Below are 10,202 nucleotides of genomic sequence, written 5' to 3' on the forward strand. Positions count from 1 at the left end.
TTTTCGGTGCTCATTTCACCACGTCTAAACTTAGCATACCACCTTGATTGTTGATTTTCCTGGGGCAGTGTCCGGAAGCTCGACATCAAGCCCAATTTTTCGCTTCAACTGTGTTTTTCCCTTCAAAAAGCAATATTTTATCAACACGCGAAACTCCTTTTTATCCATTTTTTTCACAATAACAAAAGTTGCTTCACTCAAAATGCTATAATTGATAAACTAATGATCCGACAGCTGTCAAATTCATACACGCATCTTTTGAGGGTTAGGGCTAACTAAGAAACATATAAATTTAAACATATATATTTTCAATTAACCTGTCATGACTTACTACTTAATAAGAGGTACTAGATATGCTACTTAATTCAGAAAAATCGAAGTTACTTTTTCTACAACCTTAAAATGAATTAACCTAAAATAATTAAATTTGAAAAGATCGATTCTCTTTTCGTACTTTCAAGGCTAAGGTTTTTAAAAACGTACTTTTAAGAGAATTTTTAAAAATTCAAATTATCTTACGTTGACGTTGTTTAGTTTCTAAATAATTTTCTAAACTAAAATACCCATTAAATGCAAAAACTGACCTATTTATTTATTTGTACATATCACCTGCTTTTTAATTAGTCCTAATCATCGACATCGCTCTGTACATAAACACCGAGGTAAATATATATCGGATAAACTGGATTAAATGGACAAATTGAGTTATCCCCCTCGAAACAGCTACTACATTAATCAAATACTTGTTAGTTAAGTTAATAATATAATTGAAAACTCAAGTTAGTTGACGCCAACAAACAGGGCGATATTGCAGCCATAAAAGTTGGAAGTTGGGAATGTCCAGCTAATCGTATTTATTATCCCGCAAATGAAAACTTTTGTTTAACTCGCTTTTATGGACTGTTTTTTTGTTGGAGTTTATGTCCGACTATGAACAAGCAATATTTATTCGATTTTATTAACATTACATGTGTTATATTGTTTGTTCAAATTTTAGTAGGGCATATAAAGGGTGTTTTTTCAAGTAAAATTATTTCTGAATTTATGAATTTCTAAAGAACTTAGCACACGATCAAAAGTTTGATTAGACAGGTCTGCAAGAGAAAACTGTTTAAGGACGTTGACACTTGTGAAGAAATACGATACTTCACAATTTATCAAAACTGAGAATCTGGAATTGGTTTGGTTTAGTTCTTTCGTACTTTGAATATTATAATTGTAATGTTAGATTTCAATAGTTCAGTGTGTTGGTTCGGTAACATTTTCTGTAACTTATTACCAAGCCCTTCACACTACACGTTATGGGAGGATAGCTGAACAGATATTTTCACATTCATTTTGTTAATAAACTCAAACTAATATGTAGGTATTAGGCTTTATAATTCTATAACCCTTTTCACCCTTTTCAAATATAATGGTGTGGAGAAAGTATATCCAGAAAGTGAAACAAGTGAAAATGTACAAAAAAGAACCTCACTGGTAAAAAGAAAAAGGTTTAGTGTTTACTAATAAGCGAACATTATATATTATTTAACAACAAATTGTTATTACATAAAAAAAATTTGAAGCCAGGGTAGATCTATGGTGTCCAACTATTAGGTTCAATCTTTCTCTTCTTCCCTTCAAAGTTTAATATGTTTTATAAATAAAAACATCACTGTAACCACAGACTAAATTCAATAATATGATATAGTTTAAATGACAATATTATTCTGAACAATCCACATTATTTTTTATCCTAATTTTATAATTTTCTAAAAAACGAATGTCTATACTAAATCAAAACTACTTGTGCTAAATTAACAACACAAGTAGGAGACCGAAGTCGGTTGACACCAACAAGCAGGCTAACATAGTTGCAATAAAAGTTAAAAGTTCGGAATGGACAACTATTCGCATTTGTTATCCTGAATAAACGAATGGAGTTGTTTGAACCGTCTTATTTATGAAATGTTGTCTGCTTAACTTCGTAAAGTCAAATATATAAATGTCAGTTTTGCTTATTTAAGTAAAATGATTTAATGGTTGTCTTTACTTTTGTATTACGATTGCTAAAAACGATGTGTCCCAAAGAAACAGGAATGAATAACAATAACATGGACGTGGCGATATACGAGTTTAACAGTGACTTGCAATTTTCGGCAATGGTTCGAAGGTCTTCTGGCGACAATCGGTCCCATTATTGACGTAGTGGTTGCTTTAGCGACATCAAATTTTAGTGACGTTTAGCACAGGCCCAGGCCCTTGAAACTGCTTACTTTACCACATTACCTTTTACTGTAAACTTTACCACATGCTGTAGTCCATTGAGTTGAAATACGGCGAGTACGGAGGCCATTCTGTCGACGTGATGAAGGGTCTTGCTGCTGACACCTTCTGAGCGGTGCCCTCTTGTTCTAACCTGTGGGAAGCTGAACTTTTTTGAGCTTGTATGCTGTGAGGTTGAGTTTCTTTTTGGCTATTCAATGAAACAACGACTTGCTTATCCCAGTCTCATGGGAAATGTTTCTCATGGAGATTCTCCAATCTCGCTGCATTGATGATCTTGCAGTTAGCAGAACTGCTGGAGATGCACTTTCCTCCACTTGCTGGACGCCGAACATCATGACCAAGTTCTTTGAAACGATCATTGAAAACCCCAAGAACTTTAATTCTGACAACTATCTTCTCTATATACGCGTATGTATCAATATTACGGTTTCACTGATTGAGGGGCAAAAAAGAGTTTTCTATAGCTTATTGTAAGTAACAATAAATATGGATCTAGTAACATAATTCCAAATACAAAAATGCATACCTTAGTCCATGAAAGGAGTTAAACTGTTAGTGCAGATGCCTACTAACATTAAATGACTAAATTTAACGACGTATTCTTAAGACCTGTAATACCGTGTAAAAGACACTGAATCCCCAACGCTAGATCGCATATTGTAAGAGTTCTGAAGGATGTTGCAGGCTGAATGGGAAGCTCTGCCATACGCAATGAGCTAATATCAAATATCTAGTGTCAAATAGTTGGACGGGCACCAGGTTAAGGGTAACTGACATATATATCATTGAACAATGTGATATTATCAAGTTTTTTGCACATTAGTAGGTGGGCGTTATGGCAAACAGAAGTTTCAACTACGTACAGACAATATATGAATCCAAATGTCCTTATTGAAAGCAAGTAGAGTAAATGAAAATATATTGAGTGCTTGTAAGTTTGTAACATCTATCACCAAGTATATATAATTTAAAGTTTTATTTTGTGTTGTAGTTACAGGTTACTATCGACTGTCAGCTTTGTCTTGTCAAACGTTGACATCTGTATCATCAAATTGTCATAATTTTTTTCAGTATATTTACAATTTCTACGATTATACGATTTGATTGGCATTAGCAAATATAAGCACTTGATTTCATAAATACTATTCTTACAGTTTCCAACTGGCGATTGTGTTATTATTGAGTATCCACTATCTGACTTTGTTTTCAAGTTTTGATGATGTTTTTACTTAATGCTCGTCAATATTCTACAACATTTCATAGTTAGTGTGTCTGGAATGCCCACTCACTTCAGTTCCGTGAACATTCTCGTATTCTGTTTGAATTTATTTTACACTTAATCACACAATACACAATCACAATCTAGTGTCAAAGTTTTGCCAGCTCGATACAAACAATATAACCAGCAATCATATTTATTTTTTCGGTTATTTTATGTCATAATGTTTGTTGTTTAAACAGAACGTATTTAGACAATTTTTGCGAACGTATTTAAGTAGGCAAATAAAGTAAAACTCTCCCGAGACCACGGCACAAACCAGTGGGGGAGTGGGGAGAAGGATAACGCGATAACTTTCTATTTTTTCCTGTTTTGAAAAGCAGCGCCGCTGCTGTCTGTATTGCGCGGCTCCATTCCCTGCAGTTTATTTGTTTCCATCTAGGGCATTTTACGGTCTTGCTTTTTTACAAGCTGGCACAATTGTGAAAAATGTAAAAATCGTTAGTCGCGTTGTCGCGGGGCTAGCAGCTAACTGGCAAAGGGGGCAAAACGAACTTACATTTTTAATATCGAACCGACGCGGTTCTAAAAAGAAACTGTTATTAATGGGTTTAGATAGCGTACGAAACGTTCTCGTAACTAGTTAAAATAAATCCTCTCGATGAGTCAGTTTCGGATGGTATTTTCGGTTATTATTTCATGAAGAGTAAAGGAATAAGATGGGGATCATTCAATAAGTTCTTATAAAAATGTTAGTTAGTATAAAACTTTTTGAACGTTTATTCAACTTTTTTAGGCTTTTTAACAGGTCTTAGAATTAACAAGTTTAATTGAAAAGTCCACGGCTTACCATAGTGAAACTTATTTTTTGGAAAAATTAGTTTTTTATTCAACATAACTCCCTTCAATGGTGATACACTGATACCATTTTTGTAGTACGATTTATTCTTGTCTTCAAAATAGGCTTCAGTCCTCAACTCAAAATATAGACGCCAAAAACTTGCCAGCCATCTGTTGCATTTTCCCACGCTTTGGAGCGGGTTCATCGTGTGCAGTCTACTCGGATGATTGTCGATTGGACTTCTGAATGAAATTATGGACCCATGCTTCATCCGTTGTCCCACATCGACGCAAAAACTCGGGTTTATTACACTTCATCATCTTCAAACACTGTTCCGAGTCATCAACTCGTCGTTGATTTTGACCAAAAGCGCAGCCACTTTGCATAAAGCTTTCTCCTACCCAAATATTCGTGAATGATATGATGTACAACTTCAGTTGATATCTTTAGAGGCTCCGCTTCATTCAATTTCAATTTACGGTAATTCAAAATCATTTTGAGGATTTTTTTAATGTTTCCGTTGGTACCAACCTCTTTGGGCGTCCACTGCGTTCACCGTCTTCGGTGCTCATTTCACCATGTCTAAACTTAGCATACCAATCCTGGATGATTGATATTCCTGAGGCAGTATCCGAGAACTCGGCATCAATCCAAATGTTCGCTTCAACTGTATTATTTCCTTTCAAGAAGCAATATTTTATCAACACGCGAGATTCCTTTTTATCCTTTTTTCCACAACAACAAAAGTAGCTTCACTCAAAATGCTATAATTCACAAACTAATAATCCGACAGCTGTCAAATTTATGCACGCATCTTTTGAGGGTTAAAAACCATATGGATGTAATTCTAGTAGCGCCATCTATGTGTCAGGCCGGAGACATTCAATGGACCGTTTTCCTTATCAAATTAAACATTAGTTTGACTGATGACACTTTAATGTCCGTCGAAACTATACAGATTTACTAAGGCTTATGATAAATCCCCTGTACTGTCCTTATAAAATTTTGTTTGCACTCAATATATCATTCAAAATACTGTTACACAAAAATCTTACCTCTCGAATCCTTGTGTACCACAAGGAAGTGTATTAGCCCCGATTCTTTTCCTACTCTTTACATGTCATATACCACAAATGGACAATATCACGATGGCTATATTTGCTGATGTCACACAAAAATTGCAACAGGCAAGTGACAATATAAATAATTTTCCCATATTTGACAAATAAAATAAACGAACAGAAAATTCAAAAATTCCATATAGCAACACCACTTTCAAGAACATATAGCAGCAAGTTTCTCGGAATAAATCTGGATGCAAAACCACTGAAAGGAACATTTAAAATAGAAAAGAAAAGAACTGAGAAGTATAGTCGCTGCACCGATATACTACAGGACTGATTACTTAAACCGAGATATTAAGATACCCACCGTCACTGTGTGATGTCAAGAAAACTGCAAGGAGACATAAGGACAGACTGCAGTTTCATGGCAATAGCGAAGTAATACAACTCCATCAAGGAACTTCTTTTGTTCATAATTCAATTTTTACATGACACAAAATTATATTATTATTTTTGTATTTTTTCGGGTTCGGCACCAACTTGAAAGTGATCAGTTAGTAGTAGTTAAAATAATATTGTAAATAGATAAATAGGTTTAGGTAGGTATTAAGTAGCGCTGGGAACTATCGACTAGTCGATAGTCAAAAAAGTAGCAACTGAAAAATGCTCCAAATGCAATGTTCCAAAATGCTGCTATATTTATATACAATATATTGTTATTTACAAGCAAACTACCAAAAAAATAATGAAACTATATAGATTACATATAAATCTATGTAAGCATAAATTGGGTACATATTTGTCAAGGGCGCGGCTAGGACGACAGAACCAGAATGTTAAAAATCAGTCGAATGAAACTAGTAGAACCAAAAATAGTAATTAAAAGTACATGACTGAAACAGTCAATAGTAAAAAGTAATTAGTTACTAAACAGTCGATAGTTTCCGACTTATATTGTTATTTAGTTATTACAACGATTATTATGTACATATTTTGTTTTAAAACGTTTTTTTTTGTTTGATTATTTTTTAAATTTCCTAATTTATTTTTTAAAGTCGCCAATACATAATTTTTACTTAACGCACTGGGTTTAAAATTACCACTCCAGTGTGCTACAGATCTGCAAATTAGCTTTTAATATTCCATAAATATATTAAAAAATATCAGGTAGATCCATCTAAATTACGAACCGAAACCGTTTCCTTTAAGAGCGATAAAAAATACGTTTTCTAATTAATATCAAACTCAACTACGGCCCGTACCAAACCAAAAAAAACGAACCTAATCCGGCTTTTAAAAAGAACTCCAACCGAACGCGTATTCCGTCTAATTCTCCTGCCCGTCTCATTGTACTCCTCGTCCCACCACGGTCCTGTTAAGCCTCTTAGTCCTCGAACTCGACGGCCGGACCAAATTAATTAGGATTCTTTTGATCGCCCCGTTCGTTATATCAACGGTAAACGTTATGTTTACGTCCTGGGTCAATGGTGACCGTCGCGTTAGTCGATGACATAAGGTTTAAATGCGTACGGACGGCACACGGCGACATAGCGAGCGTGACTCACTCGGTGGGTCAATAAAAATTCAATGATGTCATTTTTGTTTTGTTTTCTTATGTGTCGCTGAGTTTATGGTGGCATAAAACAAAACACTAAGAAGGAAAATTAACTTACCGATAATGGCAGTAATTGTAAAACACCTCGAGACGCAAGGCGTGAAATCCTGCAATTAGGGTTAGCAGTACTCGCTAGGATAAAGCTAAAATTTCTAATATATAAATTAGTAAATAAATAAATAAATAAATAAGTAACTCTGTTGTTATAGTGCACTCATTTCTAGCTTCGACTATGATGAATGTAAAATTGTAGAAGGAAAAAAGCCAGAGGCAAACACTCTAGATACGCTGTCACCGAGAACCGGCAGGAACCACGTTTGTTGACGTTTATGTATGATTCAGATTACCAATAAACCATAATTACAACATTTAGCCAATAAACAACATAATATATAATAGCGATAACTGACAGCAACGATAAACAAAAACATAGGTGGCGCTACTACAATTAAATCCATATGTTTTTTAGATAGCATTAGCCCTCAAATGATGCGTAAATAAATTTGACAGCTGTCGGATCATTAGTTTGTGAATTATAGCGTTTTGAGTGAAGCAACTTTTGTTATTGTGAAAAAAATGGATAAAAACGAATTTCGCGTGTTGATAAAGTTGATGAAGCAAAAATTTGGCACTGCCCCAGGAAAATCAACCATCAACGATTGGTATGCGAAGTTTAGACTTGGTGAAATGAACACCGAAGACGGTGAACGCAGTGGACACCCAAAAGAGGTTGCTGCCGAAGAAAACATTTAAAAAATCCACAAAATGATTTTGATTAACCGTAAATTGAAATTGAATGAAATAGCAGACACTCTAAAGATATCAACTGAACGTGTACATCATATTATTCACGAATATGTGGGCATGAGAATGCTCTGTGCAAAATGGGTGCCGCGCGAGCACACTTTTGACCAAAAACAACGACGAGTTGATGATTCGGAGCAGTGTTTGAAGATGATCAAGCATAATAAACCCCAGTTTTTGCGTCGATATGTAACAATGGATGAAACATGGCTCCATCATTTCAAGTCCAATCGACAGTCATCCGAGTGGACTGCACACGACGAACCCGCGCCAAATGAGTGGTATGCTACAGCCAGCTGGCAAGGTTATGGTGTCTGTATTTTAGGATGCGCATGGAATAATTTTCATTGACTACCTTGAAAAAGGAAGAACCATCAACAGCGACTATTACATAGCGTTATGGGACCGTTTGAAGGATGAAATCGCCGAGAAACGGCCGCATTTGAAGAAAAAGAAATTGTTGCTTCAAAATCAGTCCAACCAAAAATAGTGACTAAAACCTTCGATAGTAAAAAGTAGTCAATTACTAAACAGTCGATAGTCAATTTCAGTCGAAAGTTCCCAACGCTATCATCTACTAACCGAGCCTGGGTGTCTCAAATCCAACTATCAGCAGTATTTTACGTTCGTTTTGTACAGGAGACATCTATACAAGTACATTTAAAAGAATTTTTGTATTTCAGATTGGATGATGATGAGATGTGAGTTGTCTAGACAGAAGGGTTTCGTTTGCATTGCAACAGAGTTGAGTCAGCAGTATCATAGGGAGGTAGAATAAATGTGTTTGCATTTAAACTTTTCACATTTCATAATTTTTGTAGATAGATTATACCTTTAATTTCTACTGAAAGCTTCATGATATGTGCCTCAAAATTAGATATGCACTTATTCCGAATCATTAAACATGGTTCCGCTACGTGTTTATTATTAAGTGAAAAAGTTGGCGAGAATGTGTCCCAAACTAAGGCAATTAAAGCTCGAATTAAATTTTAATTAAACAAAAAGATACTCGAAAACGTGAATACTTTTACGATGGACCGAGAGCTTCGTCAACTAAAACCGACCCATTAGTACGTTTTGTACGAAATTACGGCGCCGATGAAATTTACAACCCCATCAGGGAGGCATATTTATTCATTAAAATCGAGAATTCGCGAGACGACGCTTTGCCGTTCAGCCGTAAACGTTCTGTCATTGGTTATTTACGATTTATTCGAGAAATTGTTATTTGTTTTGGCATTTTCAATGGTCAGAAATGAGATCTTTGCCACTAACATCGAACATGATTGGTCGATGTGAAGTCAGCATTTTCTATGGGCGTCCATTTTTATGTTTGTTGTTTGAAGGTTTTGGTTTTTGTTTAGATCAAGAAATCTTTGTTTTACGTTGCGCATATTTTCTGTTTTACATTAATTATTATGCAGTAATAATATAAAAATTGATGACAATGCGTCCGTGTAGTAAAATATCTAGTGTACCTGGGTGAAAATCTACTACGGAAATTAGACATCGTTTCCCAAAGAATGATCTCGCTCCTTTACAAAAATGGTTTGATCAAGTAATTAGTAGTAAGTTACCTGGATAAACCACAATGCAAATATATTAACGTCATCGTGTCTGTCACGGACATTTTAGTGAAAAATTTAGAATTATGCTTCCTTCACGAACAGGTATTAGGATAAATGCATATCCAACATTGTTTTTTTCAGGTACATATAAAATTATCTATCTACTACATGTCTGTTTATATATTGTTTATTTACAGAAAATCAAAACCTACTTATGAAGATGTTAGTGGTAATAAAATTTAATTAATCTACCAAGTTGCTCGTATGCTGTCAGTGTGATGTCTCTACATAAAGAAGTCTTACAAGAAGGTAATAATTAAGATAACTAGATAATTATTAGTAATAAATACTATTTTTAGTTATAAAATATCCTTAAAATATTTGTAATACTTTAACTTTTTAGAACAATCAGTGTTCAATAATTTTATAGTAGAGGTATTGTATATTTAAATTTGATTGCCTTGTTAAGAACATATTTGTTACGGTGTCATCAATAAAAAATTTAATTGCTACTTCTAGGGGATTTATTACTTTAAAGAAATCTATTGAATATATTTGTTGGATCTATTAGAAGTCATGGAGGTAGAAACAGCATCCTTCACCTAGTATGTTCGAGCAATCTTTAAAAGGGCTCATCATCACTTCAATTTTTTCACACCATTCTCCCGGAGAAAATTGTGAAGAAGATGAACATGTTAGATAACTTATATTCTTTTATAATGGAAGATCTAGTACCACTTGAGGTTTTTAAATCACCAGTTGAGTCTATATTTTCAGTTCCAGAGAACTTTGCTCTGAGGAAAACAAAAGTCTAATATTG

The sequence above is a fragment of the Rhynchophorus ferrugineus genome, unplaced genomic scaffold (assembly GCF_030347505.1).
Source record: "Rhynchophorus ferrugineus isolate W39M unplaced genomic scaffold, kcgeb_rfMv2 rfM3, whole genome shotgun sequence".
Classification (NCBI taxonomy): Eukaryota; Metazoa; Arthropoda; class Insecta; order Coleoptera; family Curculionidae; genus Rhynchophorus; species Rhynchophorus ferrugineus.